The following is a 13,939-nucleotide window of genomic DNA, read 5'->3' on the forward strand; positions in this document are numbered from 1 at the left end:
AATCACTTCTGTTATTACTTAAATAAGAAACCATATATAAAACCTATGGTTTGTGGCAAGCATCACGAATTCATAGCTGCTCAGATTATTACTTTAATTTTACACAAGTAGGAAAATATAGTAATATATGCGTAATAGTGTTTAATGATCAAAATACTTTGAGCAACATATTTATGTTAGCTCTATAATATATGTGTGTATATATACATAAAACTTATTTTTATTGAAGGAGAACTATATTTAAGGATGGGTTACAGAAAGATGGTCAATGAATGATAGTTTCTAATACAAAAATACATTCAGAAGTCTTTTTCCTAGAAGTAGTATTTTCTGGTAACTAAAATGCTTCTTACACATGTGCCAGATGTTATCAGTGGAGAATCATTATTATTTACAATATAATTAAAGGATTAAACAATTTGTAACAAACAAACAAAAATACAACTCCATAATTCCATAATTGAAGAGGACTTTCAAAACACTACTTTTATTTATTAACCATTATAGCAGGTACTCATGCCATCCTGGAAAAGAAAGTAGTTACATGTCCAAATGTGCATTAATTGTGACTAGTGATAGGAAGATGATTCTGCCATGGCTGCTGAAACAGAAGAACAAAATTGAAGACAATACAGGGGATCGTGCTTAAGAATGAACCAATCACACCTCCATAGCCAGGACACCCTGGACTTCCAACCAGCTTTATTTCTCCTTTCTCCTTCCATGTATCAGGCCCCGTGTATTGGCACAGCATCTGTTGAAGCCCTCAGAGCACTATCAGACCTGCTGCCACTCGCCGTCTCTAATCTGGTGCAGGATAGATATGAATGTTCAGTGTATCTCAGGTGTGGACATTTCAAAGGCAGGGGAAAGTCCTTTTGCAGAAAAGAAGACTCTTACTAAATCATTAACTCTGCTATTTAGGAGAGCTTCACAAAATCGATCACAGGTTAGCAGGAAGCCGTTTACCACTCCAGAAAAATAACCCAGTGGGAAAAGAATTTCTGCAATTAATTTTAATTCAAAATTATATAAGTATTTTTGCCATTTTATCATAACTGGGGGCTCTGTTGAAGCCACATGCATTGTTAAATGATTATTGCATAATGTAAAGTGGCAAATGACACTTGATCCACTCCTCCAACAGAAGGTGGTAGCATTTAAAATCAGCTTGCAGACATTTTCCGCCACTTCTTTAATGTGGATAAGATGGTATAACTAAAATTTTTTATTACCCTGCCCAAACGGATAGACTCAAAACTGGCCTGTTGCCATACTGTTTGGGGTCTTGATCTGTGAGGGCTCAGGGGTTCTCAGCTCTGATCTCTCCTCTGTGATCAGGGTGCTCAATTATTGATTGCTCCACAGCTAAGTGCAGACTTGGCCCTCACTCCCCTGAGGAATCATATGATGTTCTCACATCCTATGACCAAAAGAGATCGTTTTCTCTCTCTGGAGAGGACACAGGGGCCCATGTGGAAAGGAATCGGATCCTGCTCAGGCCGATTTCAGACGTGGCTGCTTGCCCTGCATGAAAGGCGCAGTGACTCACCAGGGAGAAGGGGAGGAACAGAGTGGTTTGAGCCATTCAGGAGGCACTGATCTCACTCAACCAAAGCTCCTGCCTCACGTGTTTATGCCTCTCCCCTGACCATATGCTCTCAACCCTTCAGGAGTGCCAACGATGGAGCCACCTGGCTTTGGCACAGCTAGATGAACACTAGGAAGACTTGTGGTTCTTTTTTCAAGTTGTTTTTGAATAAAACAAAACAAAATCACACAAGTCCACCGACTGAGGTCATTTTAGGAGTAAGAACCAGCCGGGGGAATCTCTCAGGATAGGAGGCTTTTTCAAAACCATTGCCTCTGTCTCTGGGCCACTGGCCGCAGCGTCTCCATACACTGTTGCCGTCTTGCTCTAGGCCCTCTGCTTGCCTCTTGCTTCTCTTCTCTCTGCCTCTGCTGATGTCCTGCTCTCTCGCCTGGGCACTGGTGTCTTACAGCCTGGGCCTACACATGGACTACGGACCTCTGCATGCACGACTGGAGAGATGGCACTGCAGTTCCTGTCTTACCTTTGGGTATTTCTTACCACCAATTTCTGAAGAAAGTCTTCTGGCATCTTCTGTTTTTCTGGGTTTTATTTTGATACCAGGGATTGAAACCAGGGGTGTTTAACCACTGAGGCACATCCCCATCCCTTTTGTTTATTTATATATTTATTTATTTATTTATTTATATCTTGAGATAGGGTCTCACTGAGTTGCTTAAGACCTCACTAAGTTGCTGAGGCTGGCTTTGAACTTGCCATCCTCCTGCCTCGGCCTCCCGAGCTTCTGAGACGGCAGATGTGCACCACCGCTCCCGGCTGGCATCTTCTGTTTTGCCCAGCCTCCCGTGGATCTCCAGCTGCCTGCCTGTCCTGAGGACTGCCAGCTTGCGACCTATTTCCTCAGTCTTGTCCAACTCGCTGTGGTGAAGCAATGAGGAAAAAGCCCAAATTGAAACAAACAGACCTAAAGAGGCCCCTCAGCACTGCAGAAGCATGCAGGCCACTAGTTGTAGGATGGCATGGGCAGGACTTCCACCAGAGGGTCCTGATGGAACTGGTACAGTCACCCCTGGAGTCATTGCCCCTTACTGTGTCCTTGAGCACCCCCCCAGTGCTGTTTCCTATCTGACCACTTCACTCACATTCTGACTCAGGGAGCACAGAAGGCTCTTCTGTTTTAAATTCAGTGGTCGGTTACTGATGTCCCTGCCTCAACTATCACTTCATTCCTGAGCGGTTTCCCTGGCTCTTGGCATTGTCTTTCCCTCTCCCTTCACTGCCCATTCACATCTCTCTCTGCCAGATCTTTCTCTTATCAGGGGAATATGGGAGTTTGTGGACCTTTTGCACTTGGTCTTTTGTTCTTTACCTGAATACACATGTGGAGTCCCTGCACAGCCACCTGTCTGCAGACGACTCCAACATTTTTTATTGTATATTCTCCTAGTTTCAGCAGAACACTCTAGACTATCTGACTCAGGTTTCCACAAGGGAATTTCCCACCAAGGAACTGAAGTTTAATATACTTAATATTGAATTGTGAAATAAATCCATCTTTCAACCTGGCTACATACCTCAATTTTTCTACTTATAATAACACATTTCTATAATCACATGGTATGAAATTTTCCCCTGAATTTGAACACTCACATAAATCTCAATATGTATCTATCGATGTTCAAGTCATCATACTGGCTGCTATAGAGTAGTAAGTCATTTATTCACAGTACCCGCCGATATTACAAGCTTTCAAGCAGAGTATGGCAAAAGCATTAGGTATTGCATCCTTTAAGGAGACAATAATTGCTCTAACAGACAAACCTTCCCCAACTACAAAACCTATAATATAGAAGTTTATATTGGACTCAGGTAAAATCCGTTCAGGCATTCCTGATCAGCAAGAGGCTGTCTTCCAAATGAAGCTTGGAATTGCTACTTACAGACCACTCTGCATGTATTTAGAGGCATACAGAGGTATGTGTCACTGGGAATTGAGATTGTGAAATGGAAGAAAGGAATTCATACTCAAAAGAGAAGAGTTGAGAGGACCCCTCATGGTATCCTGAGTAAAAATCAAAAGTAGCCATAAACATACATGGTGAATTAATTTTTTTTCTCTCTCGCCAAAAAAAAAAAAAAAATGGTACCCAAACTTCCCTACAGAGAATGCCAGGTAAGTAAGAAATGTCTTCTGGGAGCAGATGAGAGAAACTGAAGGAAGGAGATGTACATGAGGAATGAGGCAGACAAGCCCCATGACTGAGAAACCAAGTGGAAGAGCAGGACGATGGGGAGACAACGAAGAAATGGTCAAAATTTTTGGAAGAGGTCATGAGAAATTTTGAGCCAGGATTAGTAAGCATCTCGGGAAGCACCTCCATGTGATGTGTGGGAGATGTGGGGGTGAGGAAAGGGGAGACTCCTGCACCTCCACCCCCCAGCTAGTCCTCAGGCCCTTGTATGGACACTGCCAGTTAATGACTGAGAACCGGAGGATCCAAGGTCCTTCTCCAGCCCCAGGCCCTTTCTCTGAGCAAACCAGTATCTGCCTTATTGAAAACAGTGTGGTGCCCTCTCCCCTCTCCCCGCCCCGCGCAGAGGATAAAGTCAAGAATGTCTGTGTCCTAGTTTTATTCTCTAACTAGCACTTTATTTTCTAGAGCCGCTTTCTGCCAAACTTGATATGATGCAAACCTACATCAAGCTGCTCTCAGATCTGAACTGGGACTTCATTTAGGATTCTATCCATATTTTCTTTCCCACAAGAAGGTTATTGTGAACAGTGAGCCAGGATCAATCCCTTCCTCCTCATGCGAAATTAGCGCTGCAGTGAGAGGGGCGTATCGGCGTCTTTGATGAGTACACAGCAAATTTGCTTCATGTACGTTCTAGGTAATAAAATGGATGTGCATCTGCCCTTTCTCACCTCCTGGTCTTCAGCAAATGTCCAGCTTTCTCTGAGATCCAGTTTGGACATTTCCAGTGTTTTCCCATCTTAACCCTAGTGGAAGCTAGATCTCTCACCCAGCTCTGCAAACACCTACAAGACCCTCTTTTCCAAATCCCTAATTGCTTCTCCATCTAAAACTCTCCCTTGCTCAATTGACTCCAGATGCAGAGACCTCTGCTGTTGCCTGGATGTGCACCTGTCTGGTAGACTGTTCCACTGGATGGCCACACCACCCACCTCCTCCCTTTGTGCAGCTGAGGCTCAATTGTCTCCTGTCCAAGAGGCCTTCCCGGACCATCTTCATCTACTCATCTCCAGCACCCAGGGTCTGTTATTCTCCTTCAAGTTTTACTTTTGTTTCCATTTCTTTTTCATAACATTGACGTCACTCTCCATGTTGTGCATGTGTATGATTTCTGGCTCTCTCTTTGGAAGATGAGGTCTCTGAGGCAAGCTATTTTGCTTTGTATAAATTTTTAAATTGATCTATCAACAGAATGAGAACAGACAGATCAGGCAGAGCATTATTTATGAAGAGTGGGCTCTTATAAATATTTTTTAAATAAATACTTCATTCACATATGTGTGGAAGTAAAGCAAGATACCTGACTCTTAGTTCTCAGGAGATGGAAATGTGGGTCAACACTATTTAGTTTCGATTTCTCGTTTGTAAAAATGTTATAAACCTAGTGAGCATGGTTTACGCATCAGTGACCTCCTTCCTTTTTGCGTTTTAAGGACAGATGGGAGCTTTCCATATCTACTATTCTGGAAAAATGGATGTAAACAAAGTAGCAGCTATTTCCAGTCTTTGCAATGACTGAGATCATTTCAAATGACCAAGGAGGAGAACCAACTGTAACTTTTATTATTTTATCTGTTTCATGAATTTACTCAATTTATTTACTTTATGAACAAGACCGCTCTGCAAACCCCTCTTTCTTTTATTTTGGATTTTAGACACAGAGGTGCAAAAGACTGTGGGTCACCAGGAAGAAATGGTACTGTAGAAAGATGCTGAAAACGAAGGGAGTGAGAAGAACCAAGAGCGAGGGAGTTTGGACTATCTCCCTTGCCACGTCTGGGTTCTGGCCCCACCACTAATGAGAATGTTTATTCAAAACAGGGAGAAATGAAGTTGTGGTCTTTGGACATGGAATACATTCTGAAAAATATGTGTTCTGCATTTTCGTCCTCAGTAAACAGTTCAATTTTCTATAACTGCAATTGTTCCCTCATTGTTTAGAAGAATAAAGCTGACAGACGCAGAACATGAAAAGTCAAGTGGAGGAATCTTTTTTTCCATAATTCAATATAATGTACTCAGCACATACGATTGCAATGCTAAACCATTAGCTTAGCCAGCCTTCCCTCATCTAGTTCTGTAATAGTGTTTGACTTATTATAGGTGAGGGGAGAAGAGAGATAGATTTTATGGAAAAAAAATAACAACTCTGCTTAGAGACTGGCTAGCTAGCAGCAGCAGCAGAAGCAAGACCAGGAATAAATAGGCTCACTGTCAGACACCCCTCAGATAGGGAGCAAATGAGCAGGAAGCTACAGCCAGTTATATTTTGTGTGGATTTTTCATATTTTGAAAAATAATTTATAATGCTTCATATTCTGTTATTTTACTCAACTACAAATTACTCTCAAGATTGTTTCCCACATAATAATGATTTTGGTAACCTATTTTTGACATTTTTTTTACACTTAGATCTTTCTTTCATGTAGAGGTAATATAAGTGAAAAATGATAGAATGTAAAGCATAGAAAACATAAAAATTGCTAGCTTTCAAGACGTTGAAGAAGCAAATGATTAATGGAATGTTGATCTTATCACAAAGTAAATGTTAACTGTCTTTGCTTTAAGAATGTATACACTGGAAATTGAAATAAATTACAATTACAAATGCTTTTTATTAAAGTGTTTTTTTTTTTAATGACCTCTACAAATTCTTCCTTCCTTCAATTTATTTGAATCACCATCTAGATAGGAATCCATTTCTCTACTAAAATAATTATGTAGTTTGTCTTAAAAATGTTATGCAAGGCTAGTTTTTGCTATGAAAGTTGTAATCAGGAATATTCAAGAACATTTTGATTATGAAATAGAAAAAAAATTAGTATTAATGTCAACTGAAAGAGATTAAACTAATAACTACTTGAGGAATACATCAAATCTCCATTCACTACTAATTACATCAAAGCTTTGGTAAATGTGTGCTTTTGAAAAATAATCTATTTATCATTATATACATTGGATCAAACTATGTTATTGAACTTAAGGGTCCAACATTTCTTCATTTGATAGAAAAAAGGAAGGGAAATACAATTATATTTAAATGGTCACTTGTTGCTTGCTAACTATTTAAATGCAATAAATTCATATTCAGTCTCTGAACCTCTTTCACTGCTATAAAGGTCATTGTCAGTAACACCCATCTCTGGATGGGCAGGCAATGATCACCAGTGGTTGCCAGTTCAGGAATGGTCAGCAATTCAAACACAATGGTCATATTTACCTTCAGGGAGGGAATTTTTCTACATGCTAGCTAAGTTATCTCAAATTTCTCCCACATGTAGAATGCACAAATAAATTCTTGATCAAAAAGGTCTTTTTGCTTCTTATTTGCTCAAGGCTCAAAGAACCTCAGTCATTGGCCATAGGTCATCAGGATGTCATGAAAGTAAAAAATAAACAACAACAACAAAAAAAAACCCAAAAAACAAAAAAAAAATATGTGGGTGTGGCATAAGAACCATCATTGAATGAGAAATAATTAGACATAGGAACAAACAATGCGATATTGTATGTTCTAAACAGTAATGTGGTTTATTTGAAATTATCACTTGGACTTCACTGATAGATAAAATCAACATGATTTTTGAAAAAAAAAAATAGCAATTAATTTGACAGGCTTGCACATTTCAGCCCATCTATCTCATTATAAACTATTTTTTTATTTTAAAAAATATATACACGCAAATAGCATGTTATATATTTTCCTTGATGATTTCAAATTATCAATTATTCAGCATATAGCATAAAAGAAACAGATATATTATTGTTATTTTGTAAATTATATTTTACAGAGGGCTTTAGTTGCATTGTGTTTTCTCGTTGGAAACAATTTTCTTACATGATAAAGTTTAAAACATAAAATTAATTGAGCATAATTCCTATAATGTTATTAATTTATCCATCCATTAGTAGTTTTATCACATAAATAAGAAACTAACTTTACTGCTATTATAACAGAAAAAATGTCAAATAATAATTTTCCTTAATCCCTATAAATGATGCTGTTCTTACTTTGGGGATATGGCTTCCAATGACATAAAATGTATGAGTTCCCATACATTTTTTTTTCTCTTTTTGAGGCCATTAAATATAATAGCCTTTTATTTAAGTATGCTTCATCAAATATGCCTGCTCTTTGCAATCTGGTTGCAAGGATGTCCCACTAATGCTGGGCACTCACAGCAGTCCAGCTCCCTCTAATGGGTCTGCAAGTCTAATACCACCTAGGAGAAGGCTGGGAAGAGTTGGAGGATGCTTAAAATAGCAGCACACCAGATTCTGTGAGGTGATAGCCCAATAATTTATATGTGGAAAAGCTGCTAACAGTCTGGAATGTGACACCAGATTATGCAAGCAGGGAAATACTAAAATTTATCTTCATTTGAACAAAAACCAAGAGGCCTGCAAACAGTGGCAAAGCAAGCTATTAGGTCAGGGCAAAGTCGTTCTACAGGAAGCCAAGACTCCTGTCTTTCTTTCAGGTACTGATAGACCGTGATGATGATGTTTCTTTGAGATACACACACTCATGCATGCGGGTACACATATGCACGTTATACAGACATACATGCGTATACACATAGCATCATAAATGTAAATTCTTTCTTCTGGTACCAACACCGTTTGAATTGGAAGGAAAGAACTATTACTATTGGCCTGAGTGTATCACCCTGTGTTTGATGAATCTCTATTGACAAGAATAATTGTGTGCCACCTACTGTTTTGGGAACCCGAATTTGAAGGTCAGACACAATAAGTTCAAGTTTCAGGCATTTTGTTGACTTTCTGTTCTCTGTCTTTTTACTTGAGTCATTGAACTTTTCCAGCAAATCATGAGTTGCTTGGCAGCTACCTCTCCTGTCAAGATTGGCTGTGACAGTACTTCTGCATCATTACTGGCAATACTCAATGCTGAATTCAGGTGCACAAAGTGGACCTGAAAAAACAGAATAGAGAAGTTCTGTGTACCTCTTGGGACCAGGACCATCACTCTCTACTGGTGTAAAGTGGTCAAAAGAAACCAGTTAGAATAATTCTAAATAATTTTTCCTTTACATGCCAAAAAAATATTCAAGACATCATTGAAGAAAAAAAATCTTAAGAATGATTCTTTGAAATGTTTCTATTAAGGCAATAGCTTGCATTTACTGTGCACAATGGAAAGTGAGATCATTTCTGCCATTTTATTGTTACCTTCTACCTTTTACCCATGAAGTATTGTACAATAGGGAATAAAATTCTAATTGTAGTTCTTCCATCTAAATGTGTGACAGCACAAAATCATGTAAATTTTCAGAAGTTTAGATTCTTGTGTACAAAATGAGTATTGTATAATTGATTTTCAATTTGTTCCTGTTAAACTGCATAATAAAGTTGCTAAGACGGTTGCTATGAACACTGCAAACAATCAGAATTGTTTTGTACAAAGAAAGTCTGGAGAAACAAAATCATCCATCTTGCTTAGTCTGTCCCCCCAGCTTGGGGGTTATCTGAAGTTCAGATGGAGAATTGGACTGGAGGGACCTTCAAGGTCTTTTTAACACCATGATTTTAATCCTAAAGATTTGCAAATATCTACAATTCTCAGTAAAAGTGCAAAGATGATTAAAAGCCATTCTCTGATATTATTCATGAAAGCACAGTGTATAAGTGTTGGTTATTCCTAAAACAAATATTGAACTAGACATAAATATCTGAAACATATTGAAATATATACGATAATTTTTCTTTAAGATATAACCAAAGTTTACCACAAATTTTTAAGTAACTTTAGAAAATGATGTTCTGGGGACATGTGCTATATAATTACATGCATGGGTTTATTAATCCAATCTAGCCAAACACAACCTGCACTATCTTTGGTTACTTTGGAGATTTTTAATTATAACTTTATATATTCCTAAGTTTTTAGATAAATTAAGAAGAGAGGACAAACATAATTAAGACAGCATAAATCACAAGTAACTCATTAACCAAAATATGATAAAGTGGGAAAAATAGTTATGAAAATCTAATATTAGAGTGATGCTTATGTTATCATTAACAAAGATCTTTTCAAAATCTGATTATATTTCCTCAGGAGAATACGTGAGATATAATTTGAAAATCACTTTGATTTTTCAATCATCAAGGAATTATTTTAATAGTTAGGTATTTTTTTTTCATTAAAAGAAAAAGGTAATAAAAAGTAGATTAAATGATTTGCATAAAATTTGAAATCAGTTAATTTCAGCACCAAGAGATTAGGAATTTTTTTTTTATTCTCACAAAGACAAGTAAGCCATTCTCTGTGCATTATTTCTTTCATAGTAAATGTCTTTATGTTGAGAAGTAGTGATAATATCCCTGCCTGGTAGGTGTGTCAGGGGGCAACCAGCACATTCATCCTCTTTTCAAGAAGTGGTGTGAACCTCCAGTCATAATGGGATGTCTACAAGGTACGTAATCATACAATTATGGGACAACTACCATAGTTCAGTATTTGCTTTTGGATTTGTAAATGAGGGCTCACATTCACAAATTTAAAAAGTAAGAAAAAACTATCTGTTAAAGAACACGGGAATATTAGGGCTCTGTCTGAAGTGTGATCTGTATATGGGCTAAAAATGGGAGTTCATAACCCACTTGAAGCAAAGTGTGAAAGATGATATATCAAGAACTATGTAATGTTTTGAATAACCAACAATAAAAAAAAAAAAAGAACATGGGAAACAGGGCACACAAAAGTCACAGCTGAATTAAGTCAGATATTTCTCCTGGTGTCTACTGCCCTGTCATTTCTCACTCCCCAAAGCTTAATGTCCTCTTCAGACAAGGAAATTTCCCTGTGTATTCTTTCCGGATCATTTATAAAACCCCCAAATAACATCAGGTTGGCAATGTTCCCTAGACCGACATGCTGTTTGCAGTTTTCAAGAGATGAGACTCCATTTGTCCCTCCTTATAATTTAAATTCATAGCACTGTCCCACCAAAAAAAAAAAAAAAAAAAAAAGAAAGATTCCCTTTGTTCAGCAGAGGCCCAGGCTTATTTCTGAGCAGGCACATGCTTTAATTGAGAATACTCTTGCTCTTTGTATTCGTAGTTGAATAACAAGCAACTTGCTAAGAGAATTAAACAATAAAGCGAAACAAAACAAACACAGAAACAATTAAGCTTTCTCAATAGAATTAAATTGATAAACATTTCACTCAGAAAGATTGACTTCAAAACAGGACTGGTCCTGGGTGAGAGGACAGAGCGCACTTGCCTTGGGGATTCGATCTACCTTCCACCAGTCACTTTTGATACTTCTGGTGTTCAAATAAAAAGAAGCAGCTGGAACTTGGGCCTTCTCACTCCTGATGGCAAAGTTCCCCATTCACAGCATCCACTTTCACTGCGGGGCCCAAGTTAGCCACAACTCATCTCCAACCCTTCTTCTTTTATTTTTTTTTTTAATTTTTTATTGTTGGTTGTTCAAAACATTACAAATTTCTTGACATATCATATTCCACACTTTGATTCAAGTGGGTTATGAACTCCCACCTTCACCCCATACACAGATTGCAGAATCACATCAGTTACACATCCATTGATTTACATATTGCCATACTAGTGTCTGTTGTGCTCTGCTGCCTTTCCCATCCTCCACCATCCCCCCTCCCCACCTCTCCCCTCCCCTCCCCTCCTCTCTCTCTACCCCCTCCACTGTATAACCCTGAGGGTCTCCTTCCATTTCCATGCAATTTCCCTTCTCTCTCCCTTTCCCTCCCACCTCTCATCCCTGTTAAATGTTAATCTTCTTCTCCTGCTCTTCGTCCCTACTCTGATCTTAGTTACTCTCCTTATATCAAAGAAGACATTTGGCATTTGTTTTTTAGGGATTGGCTAGCTTCACTTAAAAATTGGCGTAGACCCCCTGATGGAAATGCTTTTTTATCTACTCCTATCGAGCCAGATTCTCACTCCCTACATTCCCTGAGCACTCTCTACAGAGTCCTGAGCTCCACAGGATGGACGGTCTCCCCTCTGCCCTTTTCTGAAGCTCCCATTCCTCTTCTCCTTATCTGTCCTGTTTGCTCCGATGTCTCATCAGTGTTCGTCTCTGGCTGCCTAGCTTTTTATCCACTACCTGTCTTGGTCCTGACAAGTCGTAAATAATTCTGTTCTGAACTGTCCATAGTCTGTTCTATGTCCTTGCTTTGACCTTGGATGAATGGATGGAGGGCTCCAAGGAAGGTGCCCTCATTTCACAAATGCAGCCCGACTTAGTCCTTGCAATCCTTCAGGATGGGCTAGTCCCATAAATATCTGCCATGTCATTTCCCCAGCCTGGTCTCCCTGCTCAGAATTCTCTGTGCTTAGAAAGCAATGCAGAATCAAGCCAGTCACCTAAATATAGACAGTCTTCATGTTATTAATTAGGAAATAATTCATCCAAAGGAAATATATTGATGCTAATCCAGTCAGTAGCATGATCAAGAGCTGTACTATTGTATTTTATGTACTGGAATTAGTCTTGTTGTGTAGTAGAGAAGCATTTCTGTTATACCTTTCTTCATATAATTTTATAGTTATGGGTGATGGTCTAGTTTAAACACCTTTACATTTTTAAAGAACAGAATGACATAAAATAAGGTTTGGCTAATGTCTGGCAACTGACCTTTACAAGTATGAATTTCGTAAGTGAATGTATATTACACATTTTTCTGTTTATTCTGCAGTCTTGTTGGGGGAGAGGGGGTATAGAGAAGGAAAAAGGTTCCATCTTTTCACTTGGAATCAGCCACTCTCATTTATTGAGACAGAGGAGACATGAAGAAAGATTTGTTTTCTAGTTGTATAAAGAGCAAAAACCTACACCCAAGAGTAATGATACCAAGGAAATAGGTAGCCGTGGCCCGTCCTATGTTCTTTAACAATGATTGGCAAACTTTGCCTAAGAAATGCTCTGTTATATATTCAGGAAATTTTATTCTCCTCTATTGGAGACCAGGAAATCAAATAAACAATTACCCTTGATTTAAAAGGCATTTGGGGAGGTAAGTTCTGTGCCTCTGGTGTCAAGACAGTAACATCTAGTGGTGGCTACAACTATGGGAGAAGAATAAAAAAAAATTATTTATATGGGGAGAGGGTCAAGGTCTAAGAAGTTTTTATGAGAATTTTGAATGTAATTTAGTGAAAATGGAAAGCACTGAAGATATTGAATAGGGAAAGCTATTATTATAAGAAAAATTTAATTAAATATAATCACTGTGAGAGGCTTATGTTTCATTATCCCCATTGTACAGGTGAGAATATTAAGGTTTAAGGTTATATTATATAACCAAGATCACACAGACAGTAACTAGCAGCACTAGAATTCAAACCTAGGTGTGTTTGACGCACATGGTCCTCCTTTCCCAAATCTGTAAAGGAAGGGCAAACAGAAAGCAAGACATGAAATTGAAGGTTGGATAGAAGAGATCTTTATTTTAAAAAATAGATTTAAAAAAAAAAAAAACAACTAGATTTAGTCCTTATTGACATTTGGACTAATAGAGAAGAAGCTAAAAGAATTTTGTCATTTGAAATCAGAAATATGCATTTTTATATAAACTGGGAGGTAAATTAGTTTTGCAGAAACATGTCTGACATGACAAAGCAATACTGTATAATGACATTTTAAATTATTAAAAAGAATAAAAAGGAATAATTCAAAGCACCATGTTGACTAAAGATGTTTACTGTATTGGATTGACTAACGTTTATAAATGATATCTTCTTTTTCAAATTTACCAAGTCTTTCTTATGAATTATATTTGATTCTCTCAACTTCTTAAAATAGATTCTACCAGTATTGGTGAGAAATTAAAGCCTAGAGAGGAGAAATAACTTCCTCAGTGCTATCTAGCAATTCACAATGAAGCTGGGCATGAATTTATGTTTTCTGATTCCAAATCCAGAATACCAGGAGGTTCTCAGCATATGATAAACAGTCATAAGCCCTTCTAACTTCCTTGAATCAAATGGAATACACATAAATCACAAACTAAATAGATCTGGTTATCAATCTACTGAAGTGCAGCAAGGGAGACTTAGATAAGATTATGGCATGATTTCTAGCTCACCAAAGATATAAATACCTACCTAAGGCAGAGTGTTCTTG

The sequence above is a fragment of the Marmota flaviventris genome, chromosome 4, assembly GCF_047511675.1.
Source record: "Marmota flaviventris isolate mMarFla1 chromosome 4, mMarFla1.hap1, whole genome shotgun sequence".
NCBI lineage: Eukaryota > Metazoa > Chordata > Mammalia > Rodentia > Sciuridae > Marmota > Marmota flaviventris.